This window comes from Antechinus flavipes, chromosome 3, assembly GCF_016432865.1.
Source record: "Antechinus flavipes isolate AdamAnt ecotype Samford, QLD, Australia chromosome 3, AdamAnt_v2, whole genome shotgun sequence".
Taxonomy (NCBI): domain Eukaryota; kingdom Metazoa; phylum Chordata; class Mammalia; order Dasyuromorphia; family Dasyuridae; genus Antechinus; species Antechinus flavipes.
In genome coordinates, this window is record NC_067400.1 from 563,637,667 (window position 1) to 563,650,880 (window position 13,214).

The 13,214-nt window shown below is 41.3% G+C and overlaps 1 protein-coding gene across 2 annotated transcripts in view; it reads right to left on the reverse strand.

Moving 5' to 3' along the window:
• The window catches only part of RSPO1 (R-spondin 1), a 115,810-nt gene that overhangs the window by 25,737 nt on the left and 76,859 nt on the right, over nucleotides 1–13,214 (reverse strand). Inside the window, exon 1 of one of the 2 annotated variants that reach the window (XM_051987723.1) lies at nucleotides 1,384–1,604. The exons of the other annotated variant lie outside the window; for it this stretch is intronic. The gene's annotated coding sequence lies outside the window, so the exon portion shown is untranslated. Of the gene's footprint in view, nucleotides 1–1,383; nucleotides 1,605–13,214 lie in introns of those variants that run through there. 2 annotated transcript variants of the gene reach the window in all.

Genomic DNA, 13,214 nt, shown 5'->3' on the forward strand with positions numbered 1-13,214 from the left:
AGATCCAGCTGAGGACCATGACAGGGGAGAAGGGGACACAGCTGTAGGGTTGTTGCTTGGGTGAAAAGGGACACAGCTGGGGGCACTGTAGTCGGGGAGAAGCTAGCTAGGGCTGGAGTGGGAAAGAGAGTGGAGGAGAAGGACACAGCTGGGGAAGGGGCATGACTGAAATAACTTTCACTCTCTTGTTTGCAAATTCAATCAGGATAAATTGGTGCTTGGGAGCCTGATACAAACAGAAAATGTAAACCATCCCCATCCTCTCCTCCCTCCCCTTTTCTCCTTGGGGGATGGGGGCTTTGCGCTGGAGAGAGGTTTGGAGCCTAATCCCATCACTGGCCCAGCCTGAGCTGATGTATTACACCTCGGCAGACTGGCAGGGGGTGGGGGAAAGGGGCTGCAGGGGGGCAGCCCTAATGTAAACCTGACCTGTGGGAGATTTGTGTCTCCCTCAGAGAGAGCTGAGCCAGATGCTAGGGGACCCAGAAGGTCCCTCCCATGGTGGGGGGAGGGAGGGAGTGGAGTAGAGGGCAAATAAAATCTTTCCTTCTTTTATGGGCCCTCCCCAAGTCCAGAGTCAACTCAGGTCATACTCTCTACCCAAGAGGATTTGAGTGAAGCCCCCTCCCCCCATTCAGCCAGGGGCCAGGAGAAGCACTTCCTTGGGATTCAAGTGGCCACAATGCAGCCCAGAAGACTTCGTTCTAGACTCTGCTTAAGTATGGTCTCCAACCAATTCCCTTACCAGGTTTCAACTTATTTCACTCTGCATCTCTGTCCCCAGCAAGTACTGGGGAGGAGAGGAGGGAGAGAAGGAGAGAAGGGGAGGAAGAACGGTGATGGAAGGAGGCGAGAAGAGTAGTAAATTACCCTCTCTCTCCTGCCTCCAGTTCTTTATATCCCTTAGCTGGCCATACAGTGCTCACCCTCAGAACAGTCCCAGACAGGGGCTGGAGGAAAGTGAAGGATGGGGAGGGGGGTGGCAATGGATAGGGAGCATGGGAATAGAGGATTTGGCGGGGAAGGGGAAGGGAGGCTGAAGCAATGTGACCTGGAATGGGAGGATAGAGGCCTCCGGGATAGAAATTCCTTCACCTGGATCCCTTGGCTATCCCCCGTATCACTGCTTCAGACTCATCAGGCAGGTGCTGGAGACAAACGGGGTTCTGGTCCCACGTGCCCCCTCCCCCTGTTACTTACCCAAAGGGAGAGGCCGATTTGTCCGGTCCTGAGCGCCAAGCTGCTCAGTCCACTAGACTAGAGGCTCTCTTAATGAGAGAGGGGGCCGAACCCTAGTCACTCTATCCGCCCCCACCCAATTTCAGGTAGAATCCGGATTTCGGTTCTCAGTCTCAAACAGGACCGAGATGTGGACGTCCTTACCTCGACTGGTTTCGCGATCCCCCCAATCCTGCTATGCTCGGGCCCCAGCTGTCCTGTTCCGTCTGATGCAGTCCTGAAGGCAGGGACAGGGGCCCGGGCAGGGGCCGGGAGGGGGCGAGGGGCGCTGCCGGCCAGCCCCGTGCGCCCAGCCTCCCGCGCCCCCTCTCCTCCGCTTTGCTAGGCTCAGCTCCTCCCGCTCCCAAATTGCTCAATCTGCAAGCAAGGGAGCTGAGCCGGAGGCTCACCCTCTCCGGGGTTGGTGCCCCACCCCTCCCTTCTGTCCCTCGGCACCTCCCCTAACGCCCGGCCGGCCCCGCCCCGCCCCGCCCCGGGCTCTGTTTGGATCGCTCACTACCCTTTTCAAGCTGCTGGCTCGGGAAGGGAGATGGTGCCTTTATCTCTTACTCCCTTCCCTCAGTTTGTCTCCGGCAGCGTGCGTCCGTCCGGCTGCCGCTTCCCTACTCCATCTCCGGGAGCGTGCGTCTGACTTTGTCCTCTCTCCTCAAGGTGTTTCTCTCTCTTCTCTCAATCCGCAACTTAACAGTGAAAGCATCTGCCTCTTGCCTGTCTCAGTCTGTCCCTCCGAGCTTCAGACTCAACGAGGGGCTAATTCTCTCTGCTTCCACAAGGCGAGGAATCCCCAAACACTTTTCCTTTGAGTCCCCTCCCCTCATCCCCCAGATTCTCAGCAAAGGATCGGAGCAGACTCTTCAGAGTTCCTTAACCCTTTCCCCAGTCTGAGGAAGGGAGAGCCAGAGAGCTGGGGGTGGTGATGGTCCTGGGATGGGGACTCGGGTCAGAGCAGATATCCAAGGAGGTCTTCTACACAGAAGGCGTTTGGTGAATGTTTGTTGAATGGAGGTAGTAGGCTGAGAAAACACCTAATTTTCACCAGCCTTTGCTACTTAGTATGTGTGTGACTTTGGATGAATCTCTTTCAGAGCCTCAGTTTCCCCATTTGTAAAATGAGAGGGCTGGACTAGAGAAGTTCTAAGTGGCTTGCCAGCTCTGACATTCTGTGTTCTATGATTCATGTCTCGTTTGAACACAGAGATACTCTTAAATGTACTTGCTTAAATCTTCCCCCTCAGGGTCACACCCAGCTCAATGAGGACCCAATTTGAGAAGCCCTGGGCTGAGAATCAGAACATTGAGCTCCTCTGTGATTCTTTGTTCCTTCTGGAAGTTTTCTTATAGATCAACTAGTCCAATGCCCATATTTGACAAGTGGAGAAACTGAGGCCCCCAAAGTGGGAGGACTTCCCAAAGAACACACAGGGAGTTGGAATCAGTTAAATATCTAACCCAAGTGCAGAAAGGGTGCCCTTTCTATAGACCTCCTTGGAAAGCCCACATCAAGTCTTGGATTCAGGAAAATGAAGAAGTCAGAGGACTTCAGCCTGGGGTTTGGGGAGCCTCATACCTTTCATGAATGGAATGAATTTTAAGGATATAGGGATGGGGTCCCCACCCCTTAACCCGGTCAAAAAGGCTGTGATAGGTGGTCAGCTGTCTTTCACACATCCACTCTCACACATAGCATGGCATAATGGGGAAAACTCTGAAGTCCATCCTAACTTGGAACTTAACTTGCTTTCTTAGAAAATTCAGGGATCAAATAAAATAATCTCTAAGATTCCTTCCAGCTTTAAATATATGATCTAGAGTCCAGATCTGTGGGAAGGAAGCTGTGTGTCTAGGAAAAAACCTGGATTTGAATATTGGCTCCACTGCTTACTACTTATTAATACTATTTGGGGAAATTCAATTCAATTAAACAAGCAATTATTAAGGGCCTAATATGTCCAATCACTTAATCTCTGGGCCCATTTCTTTTTCTGTTAAATGAAAAGTTGGCTTCTGAGATTGTTTCCAAATCAAAATCTCGTAATATGAGGACAAGGATTATGGAGTGTCATGGGGATACCATGATCTTCTGGATAAGGTTGTTCTGTCAGCACTAAGGACTGAACAAAGAAAAATGGTCTGAAATTCCAGGGAGGAGGTCCCTAGATTTAGGTCTGGAGAGGACTTCAGAGGGTTTCTAGTCCAAACCCTTCATTTTATAGATGAGAATTTGAAGAAGCTAATTAACTTATCCAAGGTCATAGTGACAGAGTCAGAGTTCTTACTCAGTTCCCCCGTGAATCCAAATTCAGCAGTCTTTCTATTTATTGCACCAGAAGTTGTTGTTTTTCCTTTGTTTTCAAAAAGGATCATGACATCAGGAAGGTGATGTAATGATTTGCAAGAGAATTGGATTTAAGTGAGGCAGGGCTATACAAAGTCACCATCCTCACTCTCTCCTCCTTCCTACCAAAATTTAGGTTAGATGTTAAGAAGGACTTCTTGGATGGCAGGGGTGGGTGTGGCCCACAGAAACATCTGGCAAATGGAGGCTGTGCAATCTCTCCCTGGTTAACAAGAGAGAAAGAAAGTATCGAGTCGTTGTGGTGGCACTGGGGGTCTGGGTAAAGTAGAAGTAAGCCCTTTACCTTCTCTGGCTCTCAGTTTATCCATCAGAGAAGATGATCTCTAAGATTTCTTTCTAGCTTTAAATGTTCTAAGTTCATGATGCTGCTGGGATTCAGAGAGATGGCTAGAGTGATCTCTGGAGGATCGTAATGATGTCCAGGAGATAGCTGGGATGGAGAACTATGACCCTTTGAAATGTTAAAGACAATGTCCTCGCCGTGTGATGGACAGCTAAGAACAAAATGTCCCACAGTGTAGGCTCTATCCAGCAGAGGGGCAATAGAGAGGAGAGAGGAGAGGAGCAGACTCCTCTATGGGAGGGAGAAGCCCTGTTCTGGCTCCCTTTCTTGTTCCCCTTCCCACCCAACCACTGCTTTGCCCTCTGGGCTCTCCTTGCATTTCCTTGGCTTCTGCATCTCTCTGGCCGCTGGCCCCATCCCTGTGCTAATCAAATAGCCCCAAATGCTAAAAACTCAAATGTTTATTTTATTTTTTTTTACACACTTGCATAACTCACCCAATAAGCCAAGCCAGGCGCTGGGGGTTTGGATTTGTTTTATTTTGTCGCATTTTTTAAAAGAGGAAGAAGAATGAAAGGCAGGCCAAACACCCAACCCTTAAAACTGTCCCAAGCCAGACTCTGGACTCCAGACTCTGGGTTCTCAGTTGCATGAGAGGTTTACAGCTCAGTCTGGGCCTGGGCTTTACATACCCCCTACTATGAGTGGCTACTGGTTAGGGCAATGATCAGGAAGGGAAAAGGGCCAGGTGGAGGTCCCCATGGGAAGGGAAGCCACCAGCCAGTCTAGCCTCTGGCTCTTGGGTCACAGGAAGTCAACAGACAGGAATTTTCTCTTCCAGAGGCAAGACTCTATCTTGTTATGATAGAGAGTTTGGGGGGGGGGTGTGAAGTGCTGGGTGAGAGGCAGGCAGAATTTTGGACCTTGCCTTTTGGGACCTTTTTTCAACTAATTTAAGCGTGAAACGGAGACCCTAGAAATCTTTCTGAGAATTGACATGTCAGGGACTTAGCTCTAGATCAATGAATAGAAAACTGCCTTTGGAAGGAAGAAGGGGAAAGAAGGCCCAGTTCAGATTCTCTCAGATACTTTTTAGCTATGTGAACTTGGCAAACAATTTACGTTCTCAGCTTCCTAATCTCTAAAATGGAGATAATTATAGTATCTGATTCATAGTAATGTATCAAAAATCAAGAAGTTACACTTTAAGTCTTTTATAAATGCTAATTATTATTATTATTATTCCCCACACCTACTCACCCCAAACACCAGGATGCTGACAATTCCCCCCCTCTCCCCCAAATCTGGTCCTTCAGTTGTCATAGGACTAGTCAACCAGCAGAGGGCTATGAAAAATGCTACTGGATACAGATTCACTTCTTCCTCTCCTCCCAGGTCCCTCCCCATAATGCTTTCCTGTCTCCCCTCCTGCCCTTTGACCAAAAAGAAATTTAGAACTCTCAAGGAAGTAACAACTTGTTACAGTGAGGAAAATATTTTCTCTAGAGTCAATAGAAATCATACTATCTTTAAGATTGGCAAAGTGATTTACAAATAATAACTCATTTCATTCTCACAACAAACCTGAGAGGTAAGTGCTATTATTATTATTCCCATTTTCTGGATGAGGAAACTAAGGTTGAGGGAATTTTAAGTGACTTGGTCTCAGTTTTCTCATTTATAAAGTGTTAATCTCAAAGGCCCCTGAGTCTTCTTCTGCATGGTGCTGTGGAGAGAATGCTGGTCCTGGAATCAGGAAGATCTGGATTCAGATGTGACCTGAGATACTTAATAAGTCACCTAACTTCTGTTTGTCTCAATTAATCATCATAGAGATAACAGAGATAACTCTCTCATTCTCCTTTCTCTTTAGTGTCTTTAATGCTGATTAATTATCTCCAGATTCGAGGGTGCCCTTCCTTCTGAGAAAGGATGGACTGGGGAGGGGGAAGGGGAACCTCTCCTAGTTTTCTGTGTTTTCTACTGTCCAGAAAAAAGTATGTCTTCCCCTCCTCCCCTCCAGTGATCAGGCATGTCCCATCCTCTCCTTGGCCAAAACCAAGCAGTCATCCGTAGTCTGAGAGAGTGAAAAGAGCACCGGTCTGGGAATTTTATCCAGCTTTTATTAAGTGTTGTTTTAGGAAAACTTGTGTGATCCTAACCAAGTCACAAGCTCTCAAAAGCAACTCTCTAAGACACCATTGCCTACAGATTTCCATTGATAAAGGAAGTCACTGTCCAAGAGTGTTCAAGAATTGTGTGCTGTTTTTGTTTTCCACTAAACCTGTTCTTTTTTTAAGTGCACAAAGCACTCCAATAAAGTCATAAATTCTAGGTCTACAAAGACAAGAGCAAAATAGTCCCTGCCCTCAGAGAACTTCCATTCTACACAATTCAAAAGAACCTGGGCTCTTGTCATAGCTCCAGTACTCTGAGTGACCTTGCACCCTATCTCTGAGTCTCCAGTGCCCTATCTAGAAAACCAAGTGGGTATAGATGGTCTGCGACATCCCTTCCATCCCTAACTACTATAATCCTAACTCCTAATCCAGTCTCTCTCAGGTACCTGTTCCTCATTTCAGGGCAGGATTCCAATTCCTCCTACCTCCACCCCAGGCTGTTCAGGCCTCCTTTCATAATAAGGCAACTTACCTTTCCCTCTTGCCGCAACTGTGGGAAGTCTGCCCTGTTTGGGCAGGAGGAGAAGGAAGGAATCATCAGGCTCCAGTGGCCTGATTCACTAAGAAGGGGCCTGCCAGGTTTAGGGAGGAATACCCTGTCTCGGTCCTCTGAGGATGGGAGGCTGAACATGCATTTAAATGCCAAATTGAAGCTAGGGGGCCGAGAGAGGGTCATCTGGGAGAGGGAAAGGGCGATTCCTCTGTCAGTCAGTCGTGATAGACAGGCCTAGCACATGTTTCCAATGAGGGTCCCCACACCTGCATTCCCAGCCTGCCCTAATGGAGTTAGCCTTGTGGCCTCCCTCATTAACAAAGCCTTCGCCTAGCTCAGGTTTCTGGGTCCCAGTTCCTGGATGTAACCTGTGGGCTATCACTGGGGAGGGAGGGACAGAGGGAGGACTCTTTCTCAACATTAAGCTGGGCAGGAGAAGGTTAGAGAGGGCAGGGTTACTCAGGAAACCTAACAGCTGTTAGAAACCTGATTTGAAAGAGCAACTTGTTCAGATAGATGCTTGTCTCTAAGTCCTGCTAGCTGAGGCAGTTGGCCATCACTTCTAACAACAGCAGCAACAGCCAACATATGATTCTAGAAATTTGGAAAAGTTCTACTCCATTCCTCACAATGACCCCAGGAAATTAGTTATTAATTATTATTAATATATTATAATTACTATTATATATATTTATATACAATAACAATTATTATAGATAATATGCTTATTATTATCATCATAATTATATTTTATTATATATTACAATATATATTATATTGGGGGTTCCTTCCCTTCCACCAATAAATGCTATATAGTTATAAGTATATTACTATTATTATATATCTTATAGTATATATACTTTATTATTATACTATTTATTATTATTAATATATTATTATATATTAATTTATAATAGTTACAGTTATTATTATCCTCCCCATCAATTAATGGGAATGATTAAATGCTGGGAGAGATCATTTGATAAACATGTCTAGGATTAAATAAACATTAATTTTTGAGATGGGAGTTCAAGCCAGATTCCCTTGACTTTGTGTCTAGCACTCTATCCACTGGATCATAGGGACACTATAGGAGAGACTCTTCCTTATGTGTGGGCTGGATTTTTCTTTACGTGACTATTTTTGGTCTTTGAGATACTGTCCACTGCTGAGTTTCAGCATTTCTACCAAGATGCCCAAAGAATCCAAATTTGCTCCAATCAGACTTCAGTCAGAATTTCTATACAATAATTTTTAGGCTTATTGCAACATTTTTGGGTACAGTTTGGTCATTTCTTTACATACTACAATTAGGAATTATTGCATCTGAATCACCTTCAGTTGGCTATTTCTTTTGTGTGCGTGTGTGTGTGTGTGTTTCCTTTCTTTTCTTTTCTTTTTTTAAATTAAAGCTTTTTCTTGTCTTTTCTTTTTTTTTTTTATTAAAGCGTTTTATTTACAAAACACATGCATGGGTAATTTTTCAGCAATGATCCTTGCAGAAACTTATGTTCTAAATTTTCCTCTCCTTCCCCCCATCCCCTTCCCTAGATGGCAAGTAATTCAATATATGTTAAATGTTAAAATATATGTTAAATCCAATATATGTATACATATTTATACAGTTATCTTGCTGCACAAGAAAAATTGGATCAAGAAGGAAAATAAACTGAGAAAGAAAACAAAATACAAGCAACAACAGAAAGAGTGAAAATGCTATGTTGTGATCCATACAGTTCCCACAGTCCTGTCTCTGGGTGTAGATGACTCTCTTCATCACAAGATTATTGGAACTGATCTGAATCATCTCATTTTTGGAAAGAGTAATGTCCATCAGAATTGATCATCGTATAATCTTTTTGTTACTGTGGACAATGATCTCCTGGTTCTGCTCATTTCACTTAGAATCATTTCATCCTCTAAAATCATATTGATGATTGTTTCTTATAGAACAATAATATTTCATAACATTCATATGCCATAATTTATTCAACTATTCTCCAACTGATAGGCTCAGTTTCCAGTTTCTTGCCACTACAGTAAAAAAGGGCTGCCATAAAGCTTTTTATTTTCAAAATATAATTTTCAACATTCACTTTTGCAAAACCTTGCGTCCCAAATTTTTTCTGTTAAACATGTGCAATTCTTCTATACATATTTCCACAATTATTGAGCTGCACAAGAAATATCAGATCAAAAAGGAAAAAAAATTAGAAAGAAAACAAAATGCAAGTAAACAACAATAAAAAAGTGAAAATACTCTTGTGGTCTACTCTCAGTTCTCAAAGTCATTTTTCTGGGTGCAAATGGCTCTCTTCATCATAAGATCATTGGAACTGAGTCGGCCATTTCTCAACGAACCACAACTAGGAATTATTTCATCTGAGTCACTTTCAGTTGAATTCTGGAGGGGTGGACTGTGGTAATACAAAGGACCATTCAATTCTAGTGATGCCTTCTTGCTTTCAGAATAAAATACAAATTTTTCTAGTTGATTTAAAAATTTTTTTGTTTTTTTCCAATTACATGTAAAAAAATTTAACTTTCATTTTAAAAAATTTCAAATTCCATATTCTTGCCCTCTCTTCTTCTCTTCCCCACCCCTAAATTGAAAAGGCAAGCAATTTGATATAGATGATACATGTGGAGTCATGCAAAGCGTATTTTCATATCAGTCATGTTGTCAAAGAAAACACAGGCCAAAAGGAAAAAAAACAAAACAAAACCAAGAAAATTAAAGTAAAAAAGAATTTGCTACAATCTACATTCAAACTCCATCAACATTTTTTCATTATAGTCCTTCAGAATAGTCTTGAATAATTGTATTTCTGAGACTAGTTAAATAATTTTTTTCTTTAGTAAATTGATTTATTTTTAATACACATTACTTTATGAATCATGTTGAGAAAGAAAAATCAGAGCAAAAGGGGAAAACCCTGGGAGAGATTAAAAACACACACACACACACACACACACACACACACACACACACACACACAAAGAAGTGAATGTATCATGTGTTGATTTCCTTTCAGTCTTCCTTAGTTTTTTTCCTGGATATAGCTGGCATTTCCTATCCCAAAGTCTATTGGGATTCAGTTTTGGATCACTGAATCACTGAGAAGAACCAAGTCTTTTATAGTTGATCATCGCACATTCTTGCTGTTATTGTGTACAATGTATTCCTGGTTCTGCTTGTTTTGCTCAGCATCAGTTCATGTAAATCTTTTCAGGCCTTTCTAAAATCAGCTTGTTCATCATTTTTATAGAACAAAAAATTCCATTATCTTCATGCTTCACAACTTGTTCAGCCATTCTCCAATTGATGGGCCTCTACTCATTTTCCAATTCTACCACAAAAAGAGCTGCTGCAAATATTTTTGCACATGTGGGTTCTTTTCCTGAATAGCTAAGTCATTCACAACTGATCATTGTACAGTATTGCTATATAAATTCTTCTGATTTTACTCACTTCACTTGAATCAGTTTATATAAGTCTTTCCAAGTTTTTCAGAAATCTGCCTTCTTATCCTTTCTTATGTTCTTATACAAACACAATTATATTTCATAACAATCATATACCACAACTTCTTCAGTTGATGTTCTTGATGAACATCCATGAATTTCTAATTCTTTGCTGTCACAAAAAGAGCTGCTATAAATATTTTTTTACAAATAGGTTTTATTTCCCCTGCCCCCTTTTTAAAAATTTCTTGGGATACAGACTTAGTAGTGGTATTATTGGGTCAAGGGTTTTTGCCAGTTTTATAGCCCTTTGGGCATAATTCCAAATTGATCTCCAGAATGGTTGAATGAGTTTACAACTCCACCCACTGGTGTTTTAGTGTTTCAATTTTCTTACACCTCCAACATTTATCATTTTCCCTTTTGGTCAAATTAGCTAATCTGATAGCTGTGAGGTGGCACTTTGGAGTTGTTTTGTCTTGCTCTAATCTATTCTAATATCTAATATCTCTAATATAATATAATTAATACTAAAAGCATTATTTTCAAATGATTATAGATGGCGTTGGTTTCTTCATCTGAAAACTATCTGTTTATATTCTATTTATATCCTTTGACCATTTATCATTTGGTAAATGATTTATATGCTTGTAAATTTAACTCAATTCTCTATATATTTGAGAAGTGAGGCTTTTAATCAAAGAAACTTGCTGCAATTTTTTTTTTACTGTTATTATTACTGTGTACAGGGGCAATGGTGTATAAAGTACTGGGCCTAGAGTCAGAACAAGACTCATCTTCCTAAGTTTAAATCTGGCTTCAGACACTAGTTCACCCTGTTTGCCTCAGTTTCTTCAAGTAAAAATGAGCTGAACAAGGACATGGTGAACTTTTCCAGTATTTTTACTAAGAAAATACAAAATGGGGTCAAAAAGAGTTGGACACTACTGAAAAATGACTGAACAAGAACTGAGTATTTCCCTCTATTCTATTTTTTCCCTGTTTATACTTTTCTCTCCCCCTTCTGTTTCTATTTCTCTGTCTCTCTGTCTCTGTCTTTCTCTGTCTCTCTGTCTGTCTCTGTCTCGCTCTCTCTGTCTCTCTCTGTCTCTCTCTCTCTCTCTCTCTCTCTCTCTCACTTTCCCTTCCTCCCTTCCTCTCTCCTCTATGTCTCTGTCACTCTCTGTCTCTGTCTCTGTCTCTCTATCTCTCCTTTCACAGTCCTTCCTCAAAAGTGTTTCTCTTCTGATCACTTTATCTCCCAATCTGTTCTTCCATTTATCAGTCTCCATCATTTCTTTTATCTCCTCCTGCTCCTACTTTCTCTGTAGAGGAAGACAGTTTTCTATTTAATCAACTGAGTGTATATGTTATTCCCTCTTTGAGCCAATTCCAGTAAGAATAAGGTTCAAGCATTATCTGTCATGCTCTTTCCACTGTAAAAGCTCTTTCCTGCATTTTTTATGTGAGATCATTTATACCGTTCTACCTTTACTTTACCCCTTCTCTCAGTGATACTCTTTCTTACCCCTTAATTTCATTTTTTTAGATGTTGTTCTGTCATAATCAACTTACATCTGTGTTTCTCCTAACTGCCCTAATAATGATAAAATTTTTAGGAGTTTCAAGTATCATTTTTCCATGTAGGAACATAAACAGTTTAACCTTATTAAATTCCCTATGCTTTCTCTTTCCTATTTACTTCTTTACGCTTTTTTTTGAGTTTTATATTTGAAAGTCAAATTTTTTATTCAGCTCTGCTCTTTTGAAAGGCTTTTATTTCATTAAATATTTCCATTCTGGTTCTAGGATATTGGAACAGTTTTTCTTGATGATTTCTTGAAATAGGATGTCTAGGCTCTTTCTTTGTGGTTTTTAGGCAGATCCTTTCCTTAATCTATTTTCCAGGTAAATTTTTTTTCCATTGAGATATTTCACATTCTCTTCCTTTTTTTATTCTTTTGATTGTGTTTTGTTGTCTCTTCATTAACTTTCAATTGCCTAATTCTAATTTTTAAGGAATTATTTTCTTCAATGAGTTTTTGTACTTTTTTCCCATTTGGTCAATTTTACTTTTTAAGGCATTCTTTTGTTCAGTCTGTGTCGCTTTTATCATTTGGCTTATTTTAAAAGGTGTTTTTTTTTTTTCCAGTATTTTTGTGCCTTCTTTATCAAGAAATTGAAGGTTTTTTCATGATTTTTTTTTTTGCATTCTCTCCCAATTTTCCCTCTCCCATGATTATTTGATTTTTAAAAATCCTTCTTGAGACCTTATAGGAATTCTTTTTGAGCCATAGACCAATTCATGTATTTTCTTTGAGGCTTTCTATGTAGCTTTGTTGTCGTCTTCTAGTTTTCTATTTTGCTCTTCCCTGTCATCATAGTAACTTTTTATGGTCAGGTTCTTTTTTATGTTGTTATTGTTTGCTCATTTTTTCCACTTTTAACTTTATATTAAAGTTGGACTCTGCTTCCAGAGCAGAGCGGGGTAGGGAAGACAATTGTTTTGAGCTTTAGGTTTTTCATGCTGCTATTTTCAGCATTAGTTCTAGGGAGTTGTAAGTTTTCAGTTTTTCCAGATGATATGATCTAAAGAGAGATATGGTCACTGTTCTCCTGGCCTGTGGTCCAGTCTGTGAATAACCAGAAGCACTCCTTTGTGCCTTGGAACCCTGAACAGGATCCCCACTCTAGTGGGAAAAGTGTGCTGACACTTTTTCTCCTTGCCCTCTGACTGCAACCTGGAATCATATATGTACAATGCAACAGAGTTCTGTAGCTAGTGCCAGTCCCTCATAATCTTCTTCTGATCAATTGTCCAACCCTCTCTTAGTCTCTGGGCTGAGACTCTGGAAGTCTCTTCAGTCACTCTTAAGCCTGTTACTAGCCTTTTTGGGTTTCTTTCCCTAGATTCCAGCTTCTTAAACTGTGGTTTGTGACCCCTATGGGATCTCATAACTGAATGTAGGAATCACAAAATTCTGATTTATTATTAATAAATGTTAGATATGTATACTTATCTTATGTACCTATATACTCAGGGTCACAAAAATTTTTTTCAGGCAAAAAAGGGCCACAAGTGGAAAAAGTTTAAGAAGCCCTGCACTCGACTGTGTTTCTTTCTCACTGCAGTGAGAAAGACCTTTGCTGCTGATCTAAGTTGTCTTAGGCTGGAATTTTTTTTGCCCCAATCTCTTG